Source organism: Chanodichthys erythropterus, chromosome 7 (assembly GCF_024489055.1).
Source record: "Chanodichthys erythropterus isolate Z2021 chromosome 7, ASM2448905v1, whole genome shotgun sequence".
NCBI classification, from domain to species: Eukaryota; Metazoa; Chordata; class Actinopteri; order Cypriniformes; family Xenocyprididae; genus Chanodichthys; species Chanodichthys erythropterus.
The window spans coordinates 13112866-13138789 of NC_090227.1; the positions used below are offsets into that span (position 1 = coordinate 13112866).

Here is a 25924-nt window from a genome sequence, read left to right on the forward strand (position 1 = left end):
GGAATGTTGAGTCCCTCCATGGAAACTCATTGTATTTTGCACAGTATTATTGAAAGAGAGAAAGAGAGAGAGATTGCCTGAGCTAGCATTATCTATGTCTGATATAACATTCATTCTTCAGGTCGATGTCCATAATATTATATCCATTATAAAAATCTGTTTGAATTTCCACTGAGGAAAGCAATCTTTGTATTTGTTCTTTTTAAGGTTAAGGGAATTTTCTGTAACAGCACTAAAACAATGTCCTTTGTTTACAAAAGTACCTTTCAATTTAAAAGTCTCTTGCGACTGACTCAATCACTCGTAAGTTGGCCACCATCTAATGGTTTATTAAAGGATTAGTTCACTTTGAAATGAAAAAGTTTTACTCAACCTCACGCTATCCTAGGTGTATATGACTTTCTTCTTTCTGTTGAACATAATCGTAGAAATATTAATAAATATCCTGACGCAGAAAGTGCCTCCATCCACATCCATCCATCATAAATATGTGCTCCACATGGCTCCAGAGGGTTAAGAAAGGCCTTTTGAAGTAAAGCGATGCATTTGTGTTAAAAAAAAAAAAAAAATCCATATTTCACAAGTTATGAAGTAAAATATCTAGCTTCCAAGAGCCGCCTTCCGCATTCAACGTACGCAAAAAGTGTAAACCTCTTGCGGTTCACAAAGCTTACGATACGTCCTACGCCTTCCCTATTCAACTTATGGAAAAAGTGTAACCGACGTGACATCAGTTTACACTTTCTTCGTAACTTCAATATGGATACATATGGATACATACATAATACATATTTTACTTCATAACATGTTTAATTATGGATATTTTTTTTACAAAAACGCATCGCTTCGCTTCAGAAGGCCTTAATTAACCCCCCGGAGCCGTGTGGAGTACATGTTCTAGATGGATGGATGTGGATGTGGATGGAAGCACTTTCTTCAGCTCATACTCAGTGATCCCTATCACTGTCATTGTAAAGCTCAGATGCGTCAGGATATTTATTAATATTTCTGCGATTATGTTCATCAGAAAGAAGAAAATCATATACATCTAGGATGACTTGAGGTTGAGTAAAGCTTGGGCTAATTTTCATTTCATAGTGAACTAATCCTTTAATGTAACTTTCAGTCAATCCATATTACACACTAATGGAAAACTACCTTTTTTTTCAATACCAAATACAACATATTTATATAAAATAATATTTATTGAACAATAATATTTAAATCAACAACAATAGCCATTATAAATGACAACAGGAAAAAAAACACAATTGTACAATTCAGTCAAATGTACAAAAGCAGCACTCTACAGTAATATAACCTTAATATTAAATTATTAAATTTAACATTCCCAATTCGATTTGCTCAGGAACAAGTAATACATTAATAAGACCAAAGTTTGCCCGTTTTATGTACCCAAAATGAATTATATCTCAGGTTTAACCACTATAAGATACAGTGGCAAATCCCAGAAGCACTGGCTAAGATTAAGCTGTTCTCTGCTGTCATTCTTGACTGACATGACAGGAGTGATACAAACGGAAATGGTAGGAGTGCTGTTATAACTAGAATATCGCACGGCTCTCAGCCAATCAGATTCGAGAACCAGAAAGAACTGTTGTGTGTGTGTATATATATATATATATATATATATATATATATATATATATATATATATATATATATATATATATGCAAAATGCATATGTTATATATGAGATTATGTAATTATGACAACATGTTGCATGTTCAGTGTGCTAATTAGCAACAAACACCATGTTCCAAACAACACTTGGTTTGCAGTGCACTATGTGTACCAAAAAAATCGGAAGTCCAGACGAAGATGAAATCGAAACTATCAAAAAACCATAGCGGCAGACTAGTCTTTTCTACATTTCAACATAGATAGGCTAAAATTCCTGTAAATATGTACCTTTTTAACCACAAGTGTGTAGGATGGTGTCGTTCTGCGAGTTCCCACCCAGTGACTTATTCACACATGCTGAAATCTGAACTCCTATTACAGCACATCATGCGTCATCCACTTGCACTTCTACTGAAACGCATTCATTTTGACAATCTGGATTATTGCTGCCAGCATCAAACATCTTTGAACAATTACCCCTGAAACCATAATTGAATGTGAATTGAACCAATATTGTTTTTGCACAGATGCATGCACATGACCTACTCAATCTATATCTGATACTGCACCGACATTGCATCAGATATGCACTGTTTTTGTTGTTGTTGTTGTTGTTGTTGTTTATTATTATGAGAATTATTACAGTAAATTTAGTTGTCATTTCATGCACTACATGTGCAAGGACATGCCGTTTCCAGGTGTCAGTTATTCTGAGATGTGCAAGCGCTCTCAGGAGCATGACTGGTATCAGCACAGTGACCTTCTGCCACCCACAGTCAGAGGAAGTGATGCAATTGTGCCTCGGCTCCTAGCAGTTCTCTTCCGTGTGGTTAGAGCCGCAGTGAATCGATGAGACATGTGCCACATATCAAGAGCAATTATCAGGTTTTGCACTTTAGCTCTACCAGAAACAGTGGGATAGAGGCCAGAGCTCTTGTTTGGTTAAAATACATTTTAATCCAGTGATTCTCTACTTGATTTGCTTCAGGGCACACATTTTACAGTAAACATAAAGTGGCAACCCAGCACAGTTCCAACATTTTCTCAAAAACTGCACTGCAAAGACCATTTTGCAATAACCAGCCTGTTTGGGCTAACTATTACAGAGCCCCTAAAGCAGAGATGTCCAAACTCTTTGAGGGCCACTATCCTGCAGAGTTTAGCTCCAACTTGCCTCAACACACCTGCCTGAGCATTTCTAGCATACCTAGTAAGACCTTGATTAGCTGTTAGTTGTGTTTAATTAGGGTTGGGGTTATACTTTGTAGCAGGACTGGACACAGGAGCAGGATTGGACATCTCTGCCCTAAAGGGTCATGATGATGGAAAAAATATGAGATGGGAAGAAAAAAAAAATGTTCTCTCCTTGCTGATTAAGGTAGTTAATGGTAGTTAACTGATGAAACGTATGCTGGTTAAGGTAGGTTTTGAAGCTGGCATGGTGGTTTCAGCTGGTTTATGCAGGTCAAGTGGTCCTATGCTGGTCCAATGATGGTCCACCACTGGACCCTGAGAAGCTTTGTGTTTACTTGCATCATTTTGTCATTTTAGGGGCTCCAGATGATAGTAGTGATAGTGATAGTCTGGTGCTAATATAGGTGGTGGACCAGTAAAATTTAGCTGGTGATACTGGTCATCCTAGCAATTAGGAAGGAAGTCCACTATGAACACCAGCATATTAGCATCCAAAACACGCATGTGCTGGTGACAAATATGCTGGTCTCTTCAACAGTGTTTACTTTTAATTGCACAGTTAGTTATTTGGATGGTAACATTTTTGATATTCATGTGCTGTTGATATGTGCAGAATTGTTGTATTTACTCTTCCTCCAGGATATTTCTTTCATATGTGACTTCTGAGAGTCTGTGAAGTGCTATAGTAGCAGCAGCATTTATTTTATGGTGGATCACAGAAGAATGTTACATTTTAAAAAGATAGAAACCTTTCCACTGTCAGAGAGAGAAAAAATATCAACTAAAGGAAATGAGGTGTGTAATTTTGGGCAGTTTTTTTTTTTTTTTTTTTTTTTGTTTGATTGATGCTTCTGTTATGGTGAATGTGGCTGTCTTTCTATTATCCCAATGCAACGACAACACAAACCACCACAAACATGAATGCAGGGTTTACTTAATGCTGTACTTCATAAATCATACTGTAAATATAAACCTCACATACTGTAAATATAAATAGGCAAGACTTGTGCACAAACATCATTATTTAGATTAGTTTTGATGCAGTCAAAAAAAAAAAAAAAAAAAAAAAAAAAACTTTTAGTGGAATTAGTTGCTCCCAATGACTGTAAGGGGCCTTGAACTTGAAAGTATTGCAATGAGCCAAAATACTATGTCTGCGGATGTATTATTTGAACTACAGCAATGTGAAAGTTAAACTATAACATAAACAAGTGAAATGGCCGCTGGGAAACATTCTTTCATGAATAAGGGTTTTGATGTGCTCTAGTTGTTGTTTTATGTGGCTTTTGTTGTGGTTTGATTCATCATCCTGTACATACATATTATTTTGTGTTTGCCCTCTTGTACATGCTCACAGTTATACAGACAAAGAAGGGGTTTTATTTATTAATACTGAGTAGATTTATTTATTCATTTATTTATTTTCCTCCAATGAAAATAGTTCCAAAAGAAAGTGTTATGCTTTATGTGTTTTCAAGAAATGCATAAACTAGAAGAGAGTTTGTGAGTGAAGTGGAGTGCCAACAATTTCTCTCCCCATTCATAGTGTTCTGTAATCAGTCTGCCCCAGTTCCACTCTGGGATTCCCATTCCCCTGCACCACACTAACTGGTGAAACAAAAACTCCACTCCAAGTTATCCTGAGAGGAAGCACTGCATTAAAGACACCCATTTCTCATGCACTTCAAGCAAAATTATACACATTCTCTGATCTGGAACAGCAATAACAAAGACAAGCAGAGTGATACAGATGGAGCAACATCCCAGTAGTGAAATATCATCACTCTTGGAATGTGGCCTCTTCTTAGCTTTCTTTCTTTTTTTTTGTCTGGATGTGCTAAAGAATATCACAGCACTTGAGGAAAACAACGTCTGCCACATCCACAAAATATCTTTAGACTTTTGATAACCATAGATAATTACAGCAGGACACTTTTTTTTTTTTTTTTCACTTCAGAGCAATACATGATCAGATTTTGAGAGATTAAAATGCATAAGCTTATCAATGGCTAACAAAAACACAATCCTACCTATATGCCACTCTCTACAGCAACACTTTATTCAAAACAAAGCTGTAGATCCTGTCTGTGTTAAGTTGCACATTTTTAATGTGATCCTTGACTCGTTTTACACTTACTTTGATCCCCACAGAGGAAGCCCTTAACTGAGGAAGGGACATTGTGTATTAGTGCCTGTGTGTCTCTGCTGCTTAGAACAATATCCCTGCATCCTGTGCTAAGTGTTAGCACCCTGCCGGGCTGACTGACAGCTCTTGAACAGGGATAGGGTGTCGTCTTTTGTTGCCAGCACAGGCATAAGTGATAAACACCAGCAATTTGAGCCAGAGTGAGGCCGACAGCAGGGCCAAAAGCCCTGAGAACGCGCACCCCGCTTCAAAACACATGCACCATCAAATATTAACAGCACCACTTTCTCTAAACTCACCATGCAAGACTTTCAGCTCTCCTCTGTCTACTGAAGTAGCCCAGAGTACCCAAAAAAAAAAAAAAAAAAACTGCTAATTTTGTACACAAAACATATTTTTTCGTTACGGCACGTTTGTGGGAGGTTTGTGGAGAGTTTATCTGCAGCTATTATTTTTATTTGGAATGCATTTACTCTTTACATAGGCCCTTCATAGCATGGTCCCCAGTCCCACTGTTGTGGCAATGTAAACATTGCTGGCTAATTTGAATTCCAACAAAGTGAAGATTAGCTGTTGACCGACGGTGGCAGATGATTATTTCTAAAATAATCCTGTTTTGATATGCATCGGCTTCCAGGCAGGAATTTTCAATTAGTTTTCAAATTGCTGCATATAAACAAGTTCCAGAGTCTCCTTATCAGGAAGTGGCACGACCACAGAATAGACATACGTCTACTGCCATGAACTGTTCCCATTTCCCCACCCCCTTCTACATCTGGTCCTACAAGCGAGGAGGTCTTGCTTGTCTGGATTTCAAAGGGTCTCTTTTATCGTGCCCCAGGTAGAGAGGTTTTATGTATGTACTTTGCAAACATGTAGTGATGCACAAACATGCCCTTCCTGAATATGTTCTGCATGAGAAGTTTCACCCATTTCTACCCCTGAATAGGCAAATGTGCAGGCAGACAGAAATCAAATGGCCACATATGACCAAAATAATCAGGCCCCAACCAGGACCCTGCAGCTGGAGATAAATGTTTAGCTACATGATTGTTCAATGTATAATATTATTTCTTTTCACCACATCTCAAATGCTGCCGAATTAAAATTTACATTTATATGTTCCGTTGATGTTGGTATGCCTGTCTCCAGTATTTATGTGCTGATTATTAATTTGCTGCAAATCACAGAACATGTATGTATCAAAAAAAGTGATGAAACACTGATTATTCACTCCATTCATTCAGTGGTGTTTGCATTAGCTAGGCTTGCAAGTGCAAAAGAGTGATTGAATGTGTTTTTTTTGTTTTTTAATTCTCATATTGGCTCATGTCTAATGGGTGTCACAATTAAATTATACTATGCATAAATTGACAATGTAAAACAGTATCCAATTAATGTAGTGGTTGTGAAGAGGTTGTGTGAATCCCATATAGTAATGTTCGATTCTTGACCGAATCATTCTTTAGAGCTGGTTCTCAGGGAGTAACCAGTCGAGCCGGTTCACTAATCGAACTGAATCAAACAAAGTTCTGGGTTGATGACGCAAGACCCAAAAGCCAAAGTAGCACATCTGACTCAAAAAGAACCGAATGAGCCGGATCAACCGACTATCAAAGTTTGCCGAGGATTACCGAGGAGTCTGATGAGTGAGTTGACAAAACTATGCAAGCCTGAGGCACGTACTGGAAATATGGTTATTATGACTATTGTTATTAAAAGTGCTCTAAATGATCCTGGGCGGAGTAACTTTCTGTTGAAGTTCGAAGTGTTGTCAAACAAAACAGAGGCTAGCTAGACCCCCCCTCCTCCTCCACATCACTTAGAGCACCTTTAAATAACTTTTTATTATAACCTGCAAAAAAAACTTTCTTTTGAGATATATAAATACATTTCACTATAGTTTATTGTGCATGCAGATTGAATTGTAAGTTGTTAAGCAAAATCAAGGAGTTAATAAGACTGGTTTATTCTATGGCACTGAGTTGTCAGAAAAGAACTTGCGTAGTGACATCATTGCTTGATGATGTAAGAAACCGATGAAAGAGTTTTTGAACCAGTTCATTGAAATGAACATCACTAATCCCAAATGAATGTTGTTTTTATTTAAAATAAATCAATCTGAAGGTTTGACATTTGGTGGTGTTTTATTTTGCCTTTTCATTGACTTGATAAGCATGGCTTCTTTTGCATAGTGCTATTAACTTCATGTTTGGGTTCTACCAGGTGAGGAGACTTTCTCATTGGCAGACAAATATCAACTCAAGTGAGAGGAGGCAGAGGGAAGGAAATTAGCTACAGCACATAGAGCTGCTTAGAAAATGTTACCTGTGACATTAGAACACAATTTATTTTATTTTTAATGAAAGGTAAGGGCACAATCCCTTAAAAATGCAACAGAATGTTTCAAAAAGTAACAATACTTTTTAATACTTTTAAAAATAATATGGCTAATAACAACATCCTGTGCAGAATTGATCATAAGGAGCATTTACATTGATTTACTAATGATTTTAAAGGGACAGAACATAAAAAAAAAAGTTTGCAAACATTTAACTCATAAAATCTCAATGACTTTTTTCTTATGTGGGAGTTATATTTTTAACCAAAGCTGACATTGCTGGACTTTTACTGCTATACACAATGCTACTACTTGAGTGGTGCAGAACACAATTTTCATAAGTAATAGCTGTACAGGGCATCAGGGTCATGTGCTTCTGGTCTGATTAGAGGTGACCAGCAAGACGAGACTGCGGTCACTTGAATTACAAAACCCGCACATGATATGATACCAAGGTTGATGTCCAGTTAGTGCTGACAGTTTAAATCGATTTTGGCCAGATCACTTACCACATAAATCGTTGTGGCCAATGCACTGCTGGCAGTAGTATTTTCAAGAAGGTGAGCCGTGCAAGGTGCAACTTTAACTAGTCAACAGAAAACACAAAAACAAGATTTACTATCAATTCATTGATATAGCAGTTGCCTTTATTTGTTCACCGTTTTGTTTGGCAGCCTCTTTTCATCAAGTATTGGTACTGCTAGTGTCTATTTGTGACTTGTTCACCACTTATGTATTAAGCATAGATTGGTTGATGAAACAGAGGCAATTTACTTTGGGAAGGCAGGGAAATGTTGGTTGTTTCTCAAGTGAGATCAGTCAGTTGTCTCTAAAGAGTTCAAAGACATCTCGCAGTTCAATATGAGCAGGCAATGGCAAGCACTGTAAGGCCCACAGTAAATATTGATTACTCTGTAAAGGATTATTAGGCCCGAAGGCCTTTATGACTGTAACAGACTATATTGCAATAATAAAACCACCTATGTATCATTTTGATTTCATCTGGGATTACAACATACAATGTGATACGCTTGTGCAGTACACTCTCTTGAGAAAGTTCACCTGCTCTCAGTAGCACTTTCGACAAATACTGTCTATTTGGGTTATCAGAGGAACTCAGAGAAATGCCTGTATTGATTTCTCGCATTCCTTTTATAGACTCTGTCATCTGTCCCCTGAAACTGTACTATATTAAACTCATCACCCAAAAAAAAAAAAAAATGCAAATAAAAATTTCTAAAGGTAATGTACTGGGATTGAGTTCTGGGATTCATAACCATACTACTGTATGTTGAAGAAAGAACGTAGCCTATAATACAAGTCTTAAGTGGATAAATTGGCAGAGTGAATTACCTTTTGATACAGTCCTCATTAATCTAGTCTAATACAGTCACAGAAGCGTGCAAATATCTCAGGCAAGAGTGAGCATGCTGTTAATGATAAGACCAAAGAGTGAAATCATTACTACCTTTAATGTTCCCAATCTAATTGAGACATTAATTAAAGCAGAATTTCAGCTAGGTTTTATTTATAACTGCATTTTTCATTGAACTCAAGAAAGAGGGCAATTGTGGCATTTTGTCTTATGTTTGAGAGCTTTAACTAATGCCTGCCTGTGAGCTCAGGAATTGTTTTATTGAGTTCTTGTCACTGAAATGACATTTTGTATTATTTCGTGTACTTTATCTTGTGTTTCTACATTCACCTACCCTTTAGAATTAGCACCAACATTTCTGTCTCCTACCAGGGCAGGCTATGACTCGTAACGGTTTCTATTTAGGCCAGACCACATAAGGTCTCCTTACCAACATTCGACCCCCAAAAATCACTAAACTTTAGTTTCAGAGACAAGAAATGGCCTCATCTGGCCCCAAATGGCAATAATATTTATTTTTAACAATATTTTTTACCTTTATTCTTTTAGAGCCTTAAAACAGTGTTAAAAAAGTGTTGCTGGAAGTTTGATTTGAAAATTGCAGTGCAAAGCTCATTTAGTCCTTGGTAGAAAAGTCCCAATAACAAAGACATATGCAATCCCCTATGGCCAAAAGTGTCTCACAAGGCAAGCCATCTGGAACAGCAAGCAATGACACAAAGTAGGACCTATATGCTTAAGCTAGCAGCCAACCATCTGGTTTGGCATAGATAGCATCTCAAACACTGGACATTCCTGCAAGGAAAGGATGGCAAATGGAGATGATGACATGAAAAGATAAGGGCTAGTTATAATCTCAAATACCCTGAGGATAGATACATTTTGAGTTAGAACTGCTACTTGCTATTCAGTAGACACTTTTCATCCAAAGCAACTTAGGACGCTAATTGCAGGCATGCAGCATCCCTGGAGTAAAATTATTAGTGCCATGTCTGAGGATAGTGATAAAGGAAGATTGTTAGATTGGTACTTTAACTCTTTCCTGAATGAACCTTGGCTAAAATTGCACTTGAAACCTTTGTGTTAGCAAACAAGGTTCCTAACCATCGCACATGGTGGTCTTGAAATATATGTGCTTAAAGTAAGATTTAAGTGAATGTCAACCTCAGATTTAGATAAACTCAAACTTGCACTTCAGGTTTGACATTCAATTGCAATGCTCTACTTCAGACTTTTTATCCATTGGGAGATCACAATCTCTATATGACAGATGATTGGAAGGGAGGGGTTATAAAGGGATGAATTAAAGACAAACAATTTTTATTTGGAATAAAGTGGCCCAATTAATATATGGTACAAAAAGAGAATAAGATACAAATGTAAACATATTCTATGTTGATTTTAATTTTGATTGTTGGAGTGATCAGAAAAGTGAACATGAGGACTTTAGGCAATACATTTTAGGTGAATAGAGTAATGTACACACAGGTTTAAGGGCATCAGAAGACCCTGTTCTCCCTGATCATCTATATTGACCTGTCTTTCACCCTACACACACACACACTCACGTCCCAGACGCACGTGGTCAGGGTTACCTCCCTATGTTTTCCAGCCTACAGCCAGGGGAGACAAGGTATCCAGTGACCCTTAATATTTTATTGTTTCCTTCAACACGGCCCAGCCAGCTTCTCCTTAGCTAGGCGTTTCTGCTTGGCATGGTGACTTCAGACTTCCCGCCTGTTTCCTGATCTGGTATAGCGTTACCCTCCATCTCCATCTCCTCTGATGCTGCGCTATCGTTTCTATCTGACCCCGTGATTGATCGCCAGTGGAACACCCATTTAAGCTCAACAAAAACGCAGTCCACTTCCATAATGCTTTGTGGTTAGCTGGCGTCTGTCGGCGGGGACACAGCCTCTGGCGCGGCTGATGAAGGAGGCCAAATCTAGGGCTGCAGCCTCATTCCTTGTGTTAGGGAGTGGGCGAAACACTCTGCTGTCTTTGATCCCTTTGGGTTCAGCCCACTGCATTTACACTTGAAAGGGGCCACTGCAGTACACTTGCAAATGTGTTCAAATGTAAATATATGGGAAAAAGGAATGTTCATCTGAATGTCCAATTACTATTTTAAAAGTACATAGAACGGATAGAAGTGGTGAGGGAGGGATAGAAAAAACAAGCTCATCTTGAACTTCAAATTTATCAAAGGGCATACAGTTCCCAAATACTTCATGAATGTTGCAGCATTTCAAAGTCACTTCCTGTAAGAAAAAGAGAAAAATGAGAAACATCTTAATGAAAAACTTAATTTTGCACTTCATTATCCACTTAGAGTGTACCTATATCCTATGGTGTAAATATAAGACAAAAACACATACAGGGGCATTTTTTTCCCCTGATGTCCTGAATTGCAGGGGCATTCTAACTTCATTCTGTAGGCTACATCACTCATTTAAGCTCACACTCAAGCCATCCTAGGTCTATATGACCTTCTTCTTTCTGATGAACACAATGGGAATTATATTAATAAATATCCTGATGCATCAAAGCTTTATAATGGCAGCTCAATAAAGTGCATCTATCCATCATCAACGTACTCCACATGGTTCTGGGGGGTTAATAAAGTCCTTCTGAAGCAAAGCGATGTGTTTGTGTAAGAAAAATAACCATATTTAACAAGTTATGAAGTAAAATATCTAGCTTCCGCCAGACTGCCTTCCGTATTCAACTTACGAAAAAATAAATTCATAAGTTGAATACGGAAGGTGTATGACGTTGTGTAAGTGTTTTGAACTGCGAGAGGCATTACACTTTCTTCGTAAGTTGAATACGGACGGTGGTCTGGCGGAAGCTTTTACTTTATAACTTGTTAAATATGAATATTTTTCTTACACAAATGTATCGCTTTGCTTCAGAAAGTGTTTATTAACCCCCCAGAGCCATGCAGAGTACATTTATGATGGGTGCTCTTTTTTTAAGCTTCATACTCGTTGTTCCCGTTCATTGCCATTGTAAAGCTTGGATGCGTCAGGATATTTATTAATATAACTCCAATTGTGTTCATCAGACAGAAGAAGGTCAAATACACCTAGGATGGCTTGAGGGTAATTTTTATTTTAAAGTGAACTAATCCTTTAAGGTATACCTTCTTATGTGTGACGTTAACAGGTGCTGTCCATGGCGGTGGTGCTGAATTAGTTGATATTGATGGCTCAAGAATCGATAATTCACTCTATGCAGGGGCTGCTTCATTGCGTTATGTGAGAAAGCAGTGGTCTTTATAAAAAAAGCACTTCAGAAGTAGAAATTGCATTTATCAGGACTCATGAGATCTTTTAAAAATAATCCAAATTGCAAACTAAACCTATATTCTAATTTATCTATATTATGGAGGCCCTATATTCTAGCTGAGCCCCCAGCATGAGTTTAAGTTGACTGTTATTTTAGAATGTTATTTTAGAGCGTATTAATAATTCCTTGGAGACAGCCCATGCAGCTGACAGATATGTAGGCATTTCGTTTATACTTTTTTTAATCAAAATATTCACAAATTTGTTAACTAGGCCTATATCATGAATTGCATAATATATATTTTGATTGTAAAATATGTGGAAGTGAATGTGTTTTGTCACACCGCAAACTTTACAAAATTTACACAATTTTCCCCGAAATGCATAGAAATAGGTGGCCGGTGAACTAGGAGAAGAATAGAATAAACTTTATTGTTTCATACAGAATGTGTATCTGATATGAATCAAACACTGTCTAATTATGTAATTGAAATGATTATTATTGCAGCTTCTATAGACATCAGTGTATGGAATTTTAATTTAACAAACTATAAATGTCTTTTTTATACAGCATAGTACTCATTTAAATGTCTGAAACCTAAAATAAACCTGATGTTGTGTGTGGGTGTGTGTGTGTGTGTTTCATATTTCAATAGATGCAAACATGGCAAGTATCTATTAATACAAAAAATTTGAAATAAATGAATAATTATATTATGTAGATCTTCAGCCTGGTTCATAATTCAGTTATTGCTAGTTTGGTATTGGTCTGGCAAAAAAAATAAAATAATAATAAATAAAATGGGATAATAAATTACTGTTGTTTTTTTGGGCACTAAATACTGACAAAGATTATATTAGATGGATTAAATAAATAAATAAATAAATATAACAATACATTGGTCCAATACCAAAAAAAAAAAAAAAAAAAGTTTAATTAAATGTATCATAGATAACAAATAAGACCATGTGTGAGCATCCAAAGAAAAGTTCAAAATAATGCATTTTATGAACTACTCCAAATACAGCCAAAAAAAAACAAACAAACAAAAAAAAAACATTTTGGTTTAAAATAAATAAAACAGATATTTCTTTCTCTTAATCTCTCTTATCAATATGCTTGCACCTTGTACATCTTTAGTCTTTCCCTGTCTTACTCTCAGAACAGCTCAGGAAGCCATTTAGTGTTCACATCATTGTTCAGGGCTGTTCCTCTCAGAAAGCCTTTATTGCTCGTGCTTGGCAGTCTGGTAAGGAAAGGCAAGATATCTGTTGATAATTTGCCAAAGCTGAAAATCGCACCCAGGAGGAAAGAATCGTTAACATGATGGAGCACTATAATAAATTAGAATCTATGAGATGCAGACAGAGATGAGAGTGGACGCAGATTGAGCGATCAGTAAAAGTACAGTGCCTGTAAAAGCATTGTTCAGGCCTAGCTCTATATTTTGAATCCTCTATCCATTCCTAATGCTCATTTGCTCATAATCAGTGTAATTAAAAAATGGTGTTTGCAGTGATGAGCATTGTAGAAGATCACAGTCATATCTGTTGAGTGCATGAATGCAATGCAATTGCAACTTGACTTCTGCACTCTCATGAATACTTTCATTATAACTAACACTGTGCAAACACAATGTGCAGTCAAACCATAAATTATTCAGACATGTTTGATATATTTGATATATTTTTACTAGTGGGTGCAAGACACTCATTTATGTAAGTGAGGATAGCAAAATAAAGTAAACTGTTCACAGTATACTCAGAAATTCTTCATACAGTAGACTACCAGACTGAAAAAAATTGTAAACAAAAATTATTCAGACACTTTCTTAAGCGTTATCTGACATTTTTAAGATTTTAAGAGTTTAACTCTTGTCATATTTTATTACCATTTTTATAAACTATAGTGAATAAACTGTATTAATGAATGAAATGTTCAAGGTGTCTGAATAAATTTTGGTTTGACTGTAAATAAGACATTCATTGTGCAGTGTAGACAGCGTCACTGATTATAATGGGAATTTTGGTGACAGTGTAGAACTCGGTCACTATTAAATTTGCAATGTACTGAAGTGATTGATAGCTCAAGCTATTATAAAGGGAGTGTTCTTTGCTTGCTTTCTATATATAATTACAAATTAAACAACAGATTATGTTCATGATACTAATAGGAGAATTGTGAATTTGATTGTTTAGTTGCTGGTTTGATTCACTAACACATAAACTGCAATAAACGATTTTGCAACAAAAATCTGACTGTGCCAAACAAGCAAATGCTCTACTGAAACATTCACATATTGAAAATAAACAGCAACTATCCTAAAACAAGTATCCTTTGCAAGGTATTATTTACATTTACATTTAGTCATTTAGCAGACGCTTTTACCCAAAGCGACTTTTATTATTTTTTTAGTCCTGTAATCCTGTTTTATATTCTGTCTATAGACATATCCCTTCAGTAATGATGCAGTCGGGCGGGCCAGAGAGGTTATGATGAAGAAGTAGGTGTTGATCTGTGTCTGTACAAGCTGTCAACTCTGATACGTAATAAAGAGGAGGAAGTTTCAAAATGAGTCTTTGGCAGCTTGATTTCAATAGAAGCTATTTTTGAACTAGTAAGGAAGTTTTGAGTTCTGAAACGTACAGTATGTTTATAGTACAATGACCTCTTATATAGGGTTACCAGATGTCCCTGTTTTTTTTTTTTTTGGTATCCTGTCCCACACTGGAGCTGTGCCTGTCCCTGCAAATGTCCCCGTTTTACAGCATGTTCAAAAAGTCCCGCAAATACACTGCAAAAAATCCTGACAAAAATAGACTGCTGGTTACTAGAGCAATCATGTAGTGATTTCCACCAACAGAAGGAGCTGTAAGCTACACAGATTAATTGGCTATGCGCTGTACTTTAGCTACTTTATGAAGAACTTTCCGTTTCAGCCTCAGACATCATGCACACACTGTTTACTGAACATCTGATGAATATGGCACACTAAAGTAGAAACACTTTCATAAAGGCCAATGTTTGGTGATTTTTTTTTCTTAGCATATAGTGACATTTGCCTGCCCCTAAAATTGAACAAAAAATGTGAGTCAATTTACATGTCAGTCAGACAGCCTCTTCTTGACTAAGTGGGCGGTCCTTGGCCTACTGTTAAATTAAAGTTAGCCTATATAGTAGGCTACATACAAACAGTATAACAGGATAATAGGGCCTGTAAAGCATGCAGGATTGTTTTGCACATAACAAAAAAAAAAAATAGCATTTGAAAGTTGTTATTAACAATAAAACAGTATTTCAATGGTGATTTCAAACATGAAATGTAATCGCAAGCTTGGCAAATGGTTTTGGAGAATTTGATGTTTCCCCATTCAAAGAGATAGGAGCTGCACTTGCATGTCCAAGAGGCGTTTCAAAGATGGCCGCGTAGTGAAATGACTTGTCTTACAGGGTCTTTGGAGTTAAGAGTTTTTGCATTCCATTCGACTTTGATAGAACCTTTATGTTTTCTAAATAAAAATCCCAAAATGTACACAACATTAAAAAAAAAAAAACATCACATAATGTAAATAAGTTATCACAGAATAAGAATGTGTGAATAACTCAATTTTGACAGACATGTCAGATAGAACCTTATAATTCTAATGCAATGGTTTACTACTTTTTATTGTGTGATTTTTGGAGAATTGTATTTAAAACAGTTAAGGTCAGTTTGAATCTCAATCATCATAATAATTACTAATTATAATAATAGTATATGGAACCCAAAGTAATAAAATAACAAGTGAGTTTTCACTAACCACTCAACTAGAACATGTCCATGTACATATTTAAATTTGCGACATTTTAAAAGAAAACAAATGCTAATCAAGAGAATCACTAGTAATTATCGCATATTTTGAAATTAATCACTTATGTTTCTCAGTTAAAGTTAATTCAGTCATTAGGTAACACGTATAATAAGTATACAGTAATACAACTACAATCATAAACTATTAGTTTATACGAGTTATTCTTTAAGGAACACTCAATACTAATGCAATTAATGTCTAAATAATGGTTGGTTTAAAGCATTTAATTAGTTCCCATTTTCTGTGACCTAATCTAAAGTGAGAACTATTTACAGTTAATAAGTTAACCAAGCATAAAAACATTATCTTGCATATGAGCTAATTAAAGAATAATAATTTGGTTAATTACAGTGACAATGAATGAAGAACTCACTATTTGTACATAGCCTATTAATATAATAGTAATGTAGAGACTAATTTGCAAATTATTTGTAAGTATTTTATTACTGTATATTTATACAAGAATAAGAATATATATATATATATATATATATATATATATATATATATATATATATATATATATATATATATATATATATATATATATATATATATACATAAAAAATAAAAAATGAATAAAATAAAATACCTGCTTGGATGAGTCAATCTAACTTATTTCATATATAAGAGTGATTTGAGTGAATGAGTGAATGGCGAAATCTAAAGGATGCTCTACCCTACAATTTATTTCCAACTGCCACCTAACAGCAGACATTATGTTCAATGTTTGCTCTCCTTGGTCGTATAATGGCCATGGTATATAAATCCATTTTAAGAGATCACAATCACCAACAAACTGTGCCCTCTTGATGTTCCCTTATACAATGATGGACCTAAATACACTGCTAAATAATTTCAAGTTGTTGGTTCAGTACCAAGATGAACTCAAATGACACCAGTTAAAAGATTCAAACAGCTTTACAACTCATTTATGTATAATGTCCCATGTACTGTCCCTAAGATGCAATTCAGAAGTTTTTTGACAATATTCCAAGAAGAACACAAGTTGTATTGGCGATGGGTGGCCCTCGCTCCTTCATATGAATATATTGCTAGGTGTTTCCTTTATTTCATCAAGCCCTTGTAAATTAAAGTGCTAAATTATAGTAAAGTACTGTTCTATGCTACATGTCGTTAGGCAGCAGCACACAACAGCCACTTACTGTCAAGGATGCCATCATTTTAACTGGTCGGTATTTCACTTCTGAAATGCTTTCTCTATACCTGCCAATATCCGGCTATTCAGCAGCCTAATGGACATACTGTAAAGACTACCTCATTACAGCCCATTACAGGGGAAAGCAAAATGAAATGTGAATGAAAAGAGAAAGAGAGAGAGAGACAGAGAGAGAGAGAGAACACAAAAAGAGAAACAAGAAAAGGAGAACAAGAAAGTGTAGAACTATATGCAGTTTGGTTCTGTCTTCATATTTAGCCTACCATTACAGTTTGCAGTCGCCTTGCATGGTTTTGCTCACAGATAACCAAAACAGCCATAAATGGCCATTAAATGATAGCATCAGTATCAAACTGTGCTGTGTAATTTGCCAAGCAGGCCTTTATGCGCTCACTTATTCCTTCATGTGAGAGCACTTTAATGGTTGCATATGGTTTTCATTTGGAAAGCGCCTGGACAATCCTTCAAGTTTGGAACTCTGATAAACAGAAGGGAATGTCAGAAACCTCTCAGATCCTCAGGTCATTTACAGTGTGAAAGTCAAGTAGTGTTATATTATGTAAAAAGTGATTAAATATTTGTGTTACTCATTGAATACAATGAACACATTCAATAAACACACAAAATTGGACTGAACTAACCTTGCTTTGTCACAAAAAGGTCAAATTATATGGTAGCCTATTTTTTTTTTTTTTTTAGATACTGACCTTGACAGACAGTGATGAGGGTCTACAGGGGTCCTCTACATGACATAATTTCCTTCATATTTTTGGGCTTCATGCATGTTGGTTACACCAAACTGAATTAAAGCTAAACTGCATCACTCCACATTTTTTAAGAAATAATAATAATTATGTATTATTCAATTATTCTATACTACATTACAATAGTTGTTTTTTAAAGGGTTAGTTCACCCAAAAATTATGTATTAAAGGTGCCCTAGAATCAAAAATTGAATTTACCTCGGCATAGTTGAATAACAAGAGTTCAGTACATGGAAAATACATACGTTAAGTTTCAAACTCCATTGCTTCCTCCTTCTTATATAAATCTCATTTGTTTAAAAGACCTCCGGAAAACAGGCAAATCTCAACATAACAATGACTGTTACGTAACAGTTGGGATCATTAATATGTATGACCCCAATATTTGCATATGCCAGCCCATGTTCCCAACATTATGAACGGCATTAGACAAGGGCAGCCAGTATTAACGTCTGGATCTGTGCACAGCTGAATCATCAGACTAGGTAAGCAAGCAGGAACAATAGCGAAAAATGGCAGATGGAGCAATAATAACTGACATGATCCATGATTACATGATATTTTTAGTGATATTTGTAAACTGTCTTTCTAAATGTTTCGTTAGCATGTTGCTAATGTAATGTTGAATGTGGTTAAAGTTACCATCGTTTATTACTGTAGTCGCAGAGACAAGAGCCATCGCTATTTTCATTTTTAAACACTTGCAGTCTGTATGATTCATAAACACAACTTCATTCTTTGTAAATCTCTCCAACAGTGTAGCATTAGCCCATTAGCCACAGAGCATATAGCCTCAAACTCATTCAGAATCAAATGTACACATCCAATTAAATACTATACTGACAGGAATCGATGCATGCATGCAGCATGAATGGCGAACATCTTGTAAAGATCCCATTGAGGGTTATATTAGCTGTGTGAACTTTGTTTATGCACTGTATAACTGCAATTATAGTCGAAAGCTCGGGAGGGCAAGGAGCAAGAGATTTAAAGGGGCCGTGCAGCTTGAATTGGTGCAAAGTTAATGATGTCCCAAAATGGTCAGTTAAATAATTAAAAAAATTGTATGGGGTATTTTGAGCTGAAACTTCACAGACACATTCAGGGGACACCTTAGACTTATATTACATCTTTTGAAAAGACGTTCTACGGCACCTTTAAAATCATGAGAATTAATTACTCATTGTCATGTCATTTCACACCCGTAAGACATTTTGTTCATCTTCAGACCACAAATTAAGATTAAATATTTGATTAAATCCGATGGCTCAATGAGGCCTGCATTGCCAGCAAGATAATTTCTTTTTTCAATGCCTAGAAAGCTACTAAAAACATATTTAAAACAGTTCATGTGAGTACAGTGGTTCAACCTTAATATTATAAAGCGACAAGAGTACTTTTTGTGCGCCAAAAAAAATAAAATAAATAAATGAATAAATAAATAAAATAATGACTTTAATCAACAATATCTAGTAATGGGCAATTTCAAGCTGCTTCATGAAGCTTCAAAGATTTACAAATCTTTTGTTTTGAATCAGTGGTTCAGAGCACCAAAACCACGTCATTTCAGTAAACGAGGCTTCGTTACGTCATAAGTGTTTTGAAATAGTTCACGTGACTTTGGCAGTTTGATATGCACTCCGAACCACTGATTCGAAACAAAAGATTCGTAAACTTTGAAGCTTCATGAAGCAGTGTTTTGAAATCGCCCATTACTAGATATTGTTGAATAAAGTCATAATTTATTTATTTATTTATTTATTTATTTTGGTGCACAAAAAGTATTCTCATCGCTTAACTGTTTTAAATATGTTTTTAGTACCTTTCTGGGCACTGAAAAAGGAAATGATCTTGCTGGCAATGCAGGCTTCACTGAGACATCGGATTTTATAAAAAAATATCTTAATTTGTGCTCCGAAGATGAACAAAGGCCTTACGGGTGTGGAACAACATGAGGGTGAGTAATTAATTACATAATTTTCATTTTTGGGTGACCTAACCCTTTAAGAATTTCAGCCTTGAATAACTGTTACTTTAAATCCCATAAAAATGTAAATAAATTTGAACTCAGAACGTTATATAGAAGATGTGTATTCAAGTGATTGTCTGTATGAATTGTATTTTAAACTTTTCTTTAGATCTGGGAAAAAAGGAAACAAAAGGATAGTTGAAAAACCCATATGCACACAAACACTGACTTTCATGCTCAGATGTTGACCCTGTCTCAGCCAAACTTTCAGCCTGTTATAGAATGGTCTTTGGCTTTTCCTTGACCTTTGTCAGAATAAGCCTCTTTTGGGAACAGATGTCCTATATTGCTATGACAATTCCAGGTCAAAACTAGACATTGCATCATTGAATCCCCTTACCACAGATCCTGACCCCTGAGCGGTGTCATCATATATGTGAACTGTTGTCAAATTCATATGCTTGCCTTGTCAAAACAGAGAAGAACAGAGTTTAGCACCTGCAACACGACAAATGCATCCCAGCAGTTTTCAATGTAGCTTGTTCTTTGTTCGAGCACATAGAGAGTGTGCATTTTACATCCGTTAATTATTTAATATGACCTTAATATGAATAATTTATCAACTGTAATAAATTATACAAATAAATGTGTGATATTTGTTTTAATGTCTAGGCATATGTGGTGAAAAATCTAAAGTTAATCTTGCAATTTAATGTATATTGTTGATAATTGTTGTGTGTTTAACAATTAATGCGTTATTCTACTGTAGGCATACATTTTATAGTCATGGGAATGCATGCTACAGTGCACAAGGGACAACACATAATGAAATAAAAAAGCAGCTTCATCCAATATTAAAAGCCAATATTAACACATTACTTTGATCCAGATGTTACACTGCCATTGCCAGAATCCAATTACTCACTCTCGGGGGGAGGGTACTGGGGGTAGGACAGAGTAGAGCTAGTGGTGTCTATTGATTTGCCTGTCAGCACAAAGACCCGTGGTGGCTCTGTCTTTGACCGCACTCATGCCTACACTGTGCATGTGATAGGGATGAATGGGAGGACAGATGGAGATAGGGCCACACTGGAGAGTGTATTGTCAGCCTTTAAACCCCCCATTTCTGACATCCCAGCGTCGTGACAAACATACCATTTGAATTAGGACTGAATAATTAATCAGAAAAATAATCATGATTATGATTACAGCAGCCATGATTAACTAAATGTGAAAACTGTTGATTACAGTATCATATTTATATTTATTCCCGTTGTATCAAAGGTTACAACATTTAATGCTTTTATTTTTCTTGTTTTTTTCTGCATTGAGCATTGCAGCCAATCACGAACATGTCTGTTGAGCACATTAACGCACTGGCTAATCAGAGGCTTTAAATCACTGTACAGAATAAATCTGCTCAAATCAGCAGATTTTTCTTCAACGCAAGCTCACTAACTATGTTCTAAACTTACACAAATCTTCTCATTATAACTAACAAAGTGTAGACACAATGTAAATAAGAGATTCATTGTGCAGTGTAGGAAGCTTCACTTTTTATAATGGGTGTTTTTGCAAGAGTCCAGAACTCAATGAGCTTGTGCTGAAATTAAGTGATTGACAGCTTCAGTGAGATGAGGGTGAGTAATTGATGACATAATTTTTGGGTGAACTAACCCTTTAAACATGACTTGGCTTGAACATAAACCATGAATGCTTGAATCTGATTGGTTAACAAACGTTCTAAGGCAGGGGTGTCCAAAGTCGGTCCTGGAGGGCCACTGTCCTGCAGAGTTTAGTGGCCCTCCAAAAGCAGGATTGGACATCCCTGTTCTAAGGTGTGCAATTATTTTCAAGGAAACGCACTGCTAAAGTAGTCCCCGGCAGGTCTTGTCCGTATTATAGTTCCATATAACTTCGGCAAATGACTCCAGTTATTTCAAAGATCCCACAGCCTACAACAGCAAAACAACCAAAAGCCACAACAACACTGACCAAGCAAATAAATAAAGTAAACAAAAGGATAAGTTATTTCCATTTTTTTGCAACAATCCCTGATCCACCCCCTGATCCCTAAACCTACCCATCTCAACCTCCTGGATCTGGATCCAACTCCTGCCACTTTACATATACATAAACCTACATGTCTCCACCCCTTGAATCCGGTTCCTGGATTTCGTTTTCTGCAGTGAGGAGCTACTGGGTGAAATACCATGAATTGTAAGATTTTAGCTGTCTGGACTGTCCAGAGGAGATAGACTGTTCTTATCACTCTAAGAGGATGAGTTCTTAATAGCAGGTAAAAAGAAGACTAAACACCACATTTCCTTAAATAAGATAATTATTTGAGGAAATGTGGTGTTTAGTATTATCTTCTTTGTTATTTCAAAGTGGGAGTTGTACTAACACTTCTCTTTTGCTACCTCTAATATTTTCTTCAGGATATTAATGTTACTATTTTGGAATAATCCATGTCCCAAATTTAAGTCTTCTACCAGTCTTAATGAGAAATACCTATCTTTGATCAATCTGATTTGTCTTACAGTTTAGTTCATCCAGTCACTTTCATTATTAATTGGAACATGTGTAGATGACCATGTCATTTGGCTAGCAAATATTTGATTTTCCTTCCATTGCTTTCTGGTGTTCCTGTAGCTCAAACAGTAGATGCCAATGTCATGGGTTTGATTCTGATGGAAAGCAAGAACTGATAAAATGTGAACCTTTAATGCAATGTTACTCACTTTGGATATAAAAGCATTTGCCAAATGTAAATGTAGTGGTTTCTGACATACTCATACAGAAGGGTTTTATTTTTTATATACACCTTATTGTTCATACGGCTAAGGAGAAAGACAGAGCTTACAGTGGCTCTAGTACTCAAACCTTTAACTATATCCTAAATGTCACAAAATGTCACAGTGAAGCATGGAATGAGGCCAGGCTTGCCGCAGGTTAGTTCCTCTGTTCCCCCAGGTAACTAAACTCTTTGTTTCTCTAGTATGTACAAGGTGTGTATGTGTTTCAGGGATCTGGTTAATGTGGCATCACCCTTACCATTGATGTAATTCATGCCATTTACTGCTGTGAGCAGAAGGGCCTTTCATTCATTTATTTATTTATTTATTTAAAGTCTAATAAAAAAGTATTGTGTTTTCCTATCTTTTCTGTAGATATCATTTTCCAATTGTATATAATATCAGATTATGTAATTTTCATATGAAATCAGAGCCACATTTTTTTCTGACCCCATTTATTATATATATATATATATATATATATATATATATATATATATATATATATATATGAATAATTAGGAATAAAAGATACAATAAGGGCAATTGTTACAGGCTTCTGTGTATAATCCAAGGATCAGGACATGCAATGAATAATTATAAGACTTTTAAAGTCTTTGATCACCAAAATTACATGTTTAAAAAAAAAAATCAAGTGAAAAAAAAAAAATGTCTTCACGCCTTAAAATAGCTTGAATGTAACTCTACACCCTTGCCTCATTTAATATACACGGATCAATGAATATGCAAATTAGCCCCACCTCCACTCGCTCACGCCAGCTCGGAGAGTATACTGTTGCTGTAGTGATGAGCAATTTGTTGTTTGTGTTGTGGATATTTAAGAAAAAAGCTTGATCGTTTTGTATATTCAGTTTAACAGCTGTGCAACTGAACTCCTCATATTTTCTAATGCTTAGATTGTGTTTTAAATTATGAATTGGTAAAACCCCTTTGCAAAATGGTCTAAATCCACTTGCATTCATTTAGACTGCTCTCTCACTAAATCACCTGAAGCGATTTCTCAGTAAAACAGACAGTATCGAGAGAACACACAGCCGTTTTCCTCGGTGAACATGCGCTAAATGGATGTTTGACAATTTTGTTGCTTTAAGTTTTCAGATAAAAAAAAAAAAAAAAAAACATTCAGATGCCATGCCTTCTCTGTACATGAAATAAATGCACATCCTTGAATGAGCACAGATTTCCAGTGTATTTACTTGAAGTTATCAGGTAGGCTAATATCTATGGTTTGATCCATTCCAGAGGTGGACAAAATCAGAATTTATAATGGACTGAATAGCTCTCTCAGAACTTGGCGTGCGATGCCTGACATATGCACACGAATCACGCTCACACACTCAGAGCAATATTGTTTTAGCTATGTTTTATAGTATTAAAATATTTTGAAGGACAAAAACATGAACTTTATTGGCTTTACTTGAAGTCAGCTGTCACTTTACTTTGGCGCAAGCCCCTATGTTCTGTCATTAATTAATATGAATTAATATGATTAGCCTTTTGCTTGACTACATTATCAAACAGCTAATAATGTGTTGCTAATGTTACACACACCGTTCCCATTCTTCATCTCAGAGTCAGACAGCTGCCTTCTAACAATCAGGATCCTTACAAACGCTTTGAACAACTCAGAATGTCAGTGGAGAAAGGCATATAGTTCATCATAACATCGTAAGAGACTCGCTATATTGCTAAATCTACACAATTTTTCATATCAGAAGAATATATACCGGGATAACCTGGCTTCTCTCAAGACTTCCCTGTTTCAGAACAGTAATGATCTGCTAAAGCCTGCCGGCACGTTGTTGCGATTGGTTACAAGGTAGTCTGTGACGTCACAAACACCCACGATTTCAAACCGCGGGTTTGGACTGTCTTTGGTATACTGCAGTTTCAAACATAAAATACTCAGCAGTGGTGCTGAATTATGAATGAATTTGCACATGGTTTGTCTTAAAGCATATTAAAAACACTACATAGACATATAAACATCATTAAAAATTTTATTTTCACCACATGGGGTCTTTAAGTACCACGAAAAATGAGTGCATACATCACACAACTAACATAATAAATACTGGACTAAGGCTATGTTCACACTGTCACTCCAAATCTGATTACTTCTGTATCCAATTGAAATCTGATTTAAAATTATTGACTGTTCACATTGTGTATCGCAACTGTTAAAATACAATTTGTGCATTCCGTGGTGCTCTTTTGTTTATCGGAATATCTGCATTGGTTTCTATGGCAATGAGGTTGCGTTGGTAGGTATATGCCAAAAACTACAACAACCGCAACATGTAGGGGTTTGCAATACAGATGTTGTCTTATGTACAACATGACAACGTGTAGCCGCCACACTGGACTACTGCATTTTATGAGGCAGCGGCAGAAACATATGAAGGTGGTAGGCGTGTCATCTCTGCAGGTCTCAAAACATATCTCCTATATTGTCATTTTCTGCTCGTCCGGCAACAACACAACATCGTTTCTGCAGCGACTTTCAGCATATTTCCTATAACAACATCTGCCATAAGAAAAAAACCACGGTGGTATCGCCGGCGATACCGTCAGACCTCAGAGTGTGAGAAAGTCACATAAACCACACAAAATCCGATCAGAGAAGTCAGACTGAAATGTATTTCCAGAAATGCGAATTCCAGAAATAGGAAATAAATAGGATTTTAAACCACATATGAATTTACGTATACAATCAGATATGCAAAAAAAAAAAAAAAAAAATCGGATTTGGACTGACAGTCTGAATGTAGCCTAGGAAAATCTCAGGGTTTAAATACACAGGGAGTAATCAATGAAACCACAAACAGGTGTGGAACACAAATCAGCAACCATGGTAACTAATAATGAGAGGTGACACTGGCAAACTGGAACAGAATAAAACAACAAAACCAAAACAGAATGAGGTATAGTAATAAGCTACAGTTAAGTAATAACTGACTGAAAAGAGAAGTCAGTTGCATCACTTTTAGTTAGTGACTCCCAAACATTGATGAACATTAGGAATGTGCCTGAAGTTGAACAGATTATTAAGCAAGCCATCAATAATTGGTTAAATTAATAAGGAATTATACTCAATAAATTCAAAAAAAAAAAAAAAAAAAATACTATTTAGGCCGTTAGACAAGCACAAGGTAAGCCATATATTAATATATATATATATATATATATATATATATATATATATATATATATATATATATATATATATATATATATATATGAAGAGTTTATTTGCAAAAACAGATAACTCCATTTTTATGAATTCTCACAAATCATGTTTTTTTTTTATTGTGCATTCCAAGTAATAACAATCAAACTGCAGTTGGGC

General features: G+C 35.8%; 1 protein-coding gene across 2 annotated transcripts in view; it reads left to right on the top strand.

The window, feature by feature from the left end:
- mafa (MAF bZIP transcription factor a) overlaps positions 1-25924 on the top strand; it is a 143554-nt gene that overhangs the window by 78306 nt on the left and 39324 nt on the right. The window contains exon 3 of one of the 2 annotated variants that reach the window (XM_067389028.1): positions 14440-14527. The exons of the other annotated variant lie outside the window; for it this stretch is intronic. The gene's annotated coding sequence lies outside the window, so the exon portion shown is untranslated. Of the gene's footprint in view, positions 1-14439; positions 14528-25924 lie in introns of those variants that run through there. 2 annotated transcript variants of the gene reach the window in all.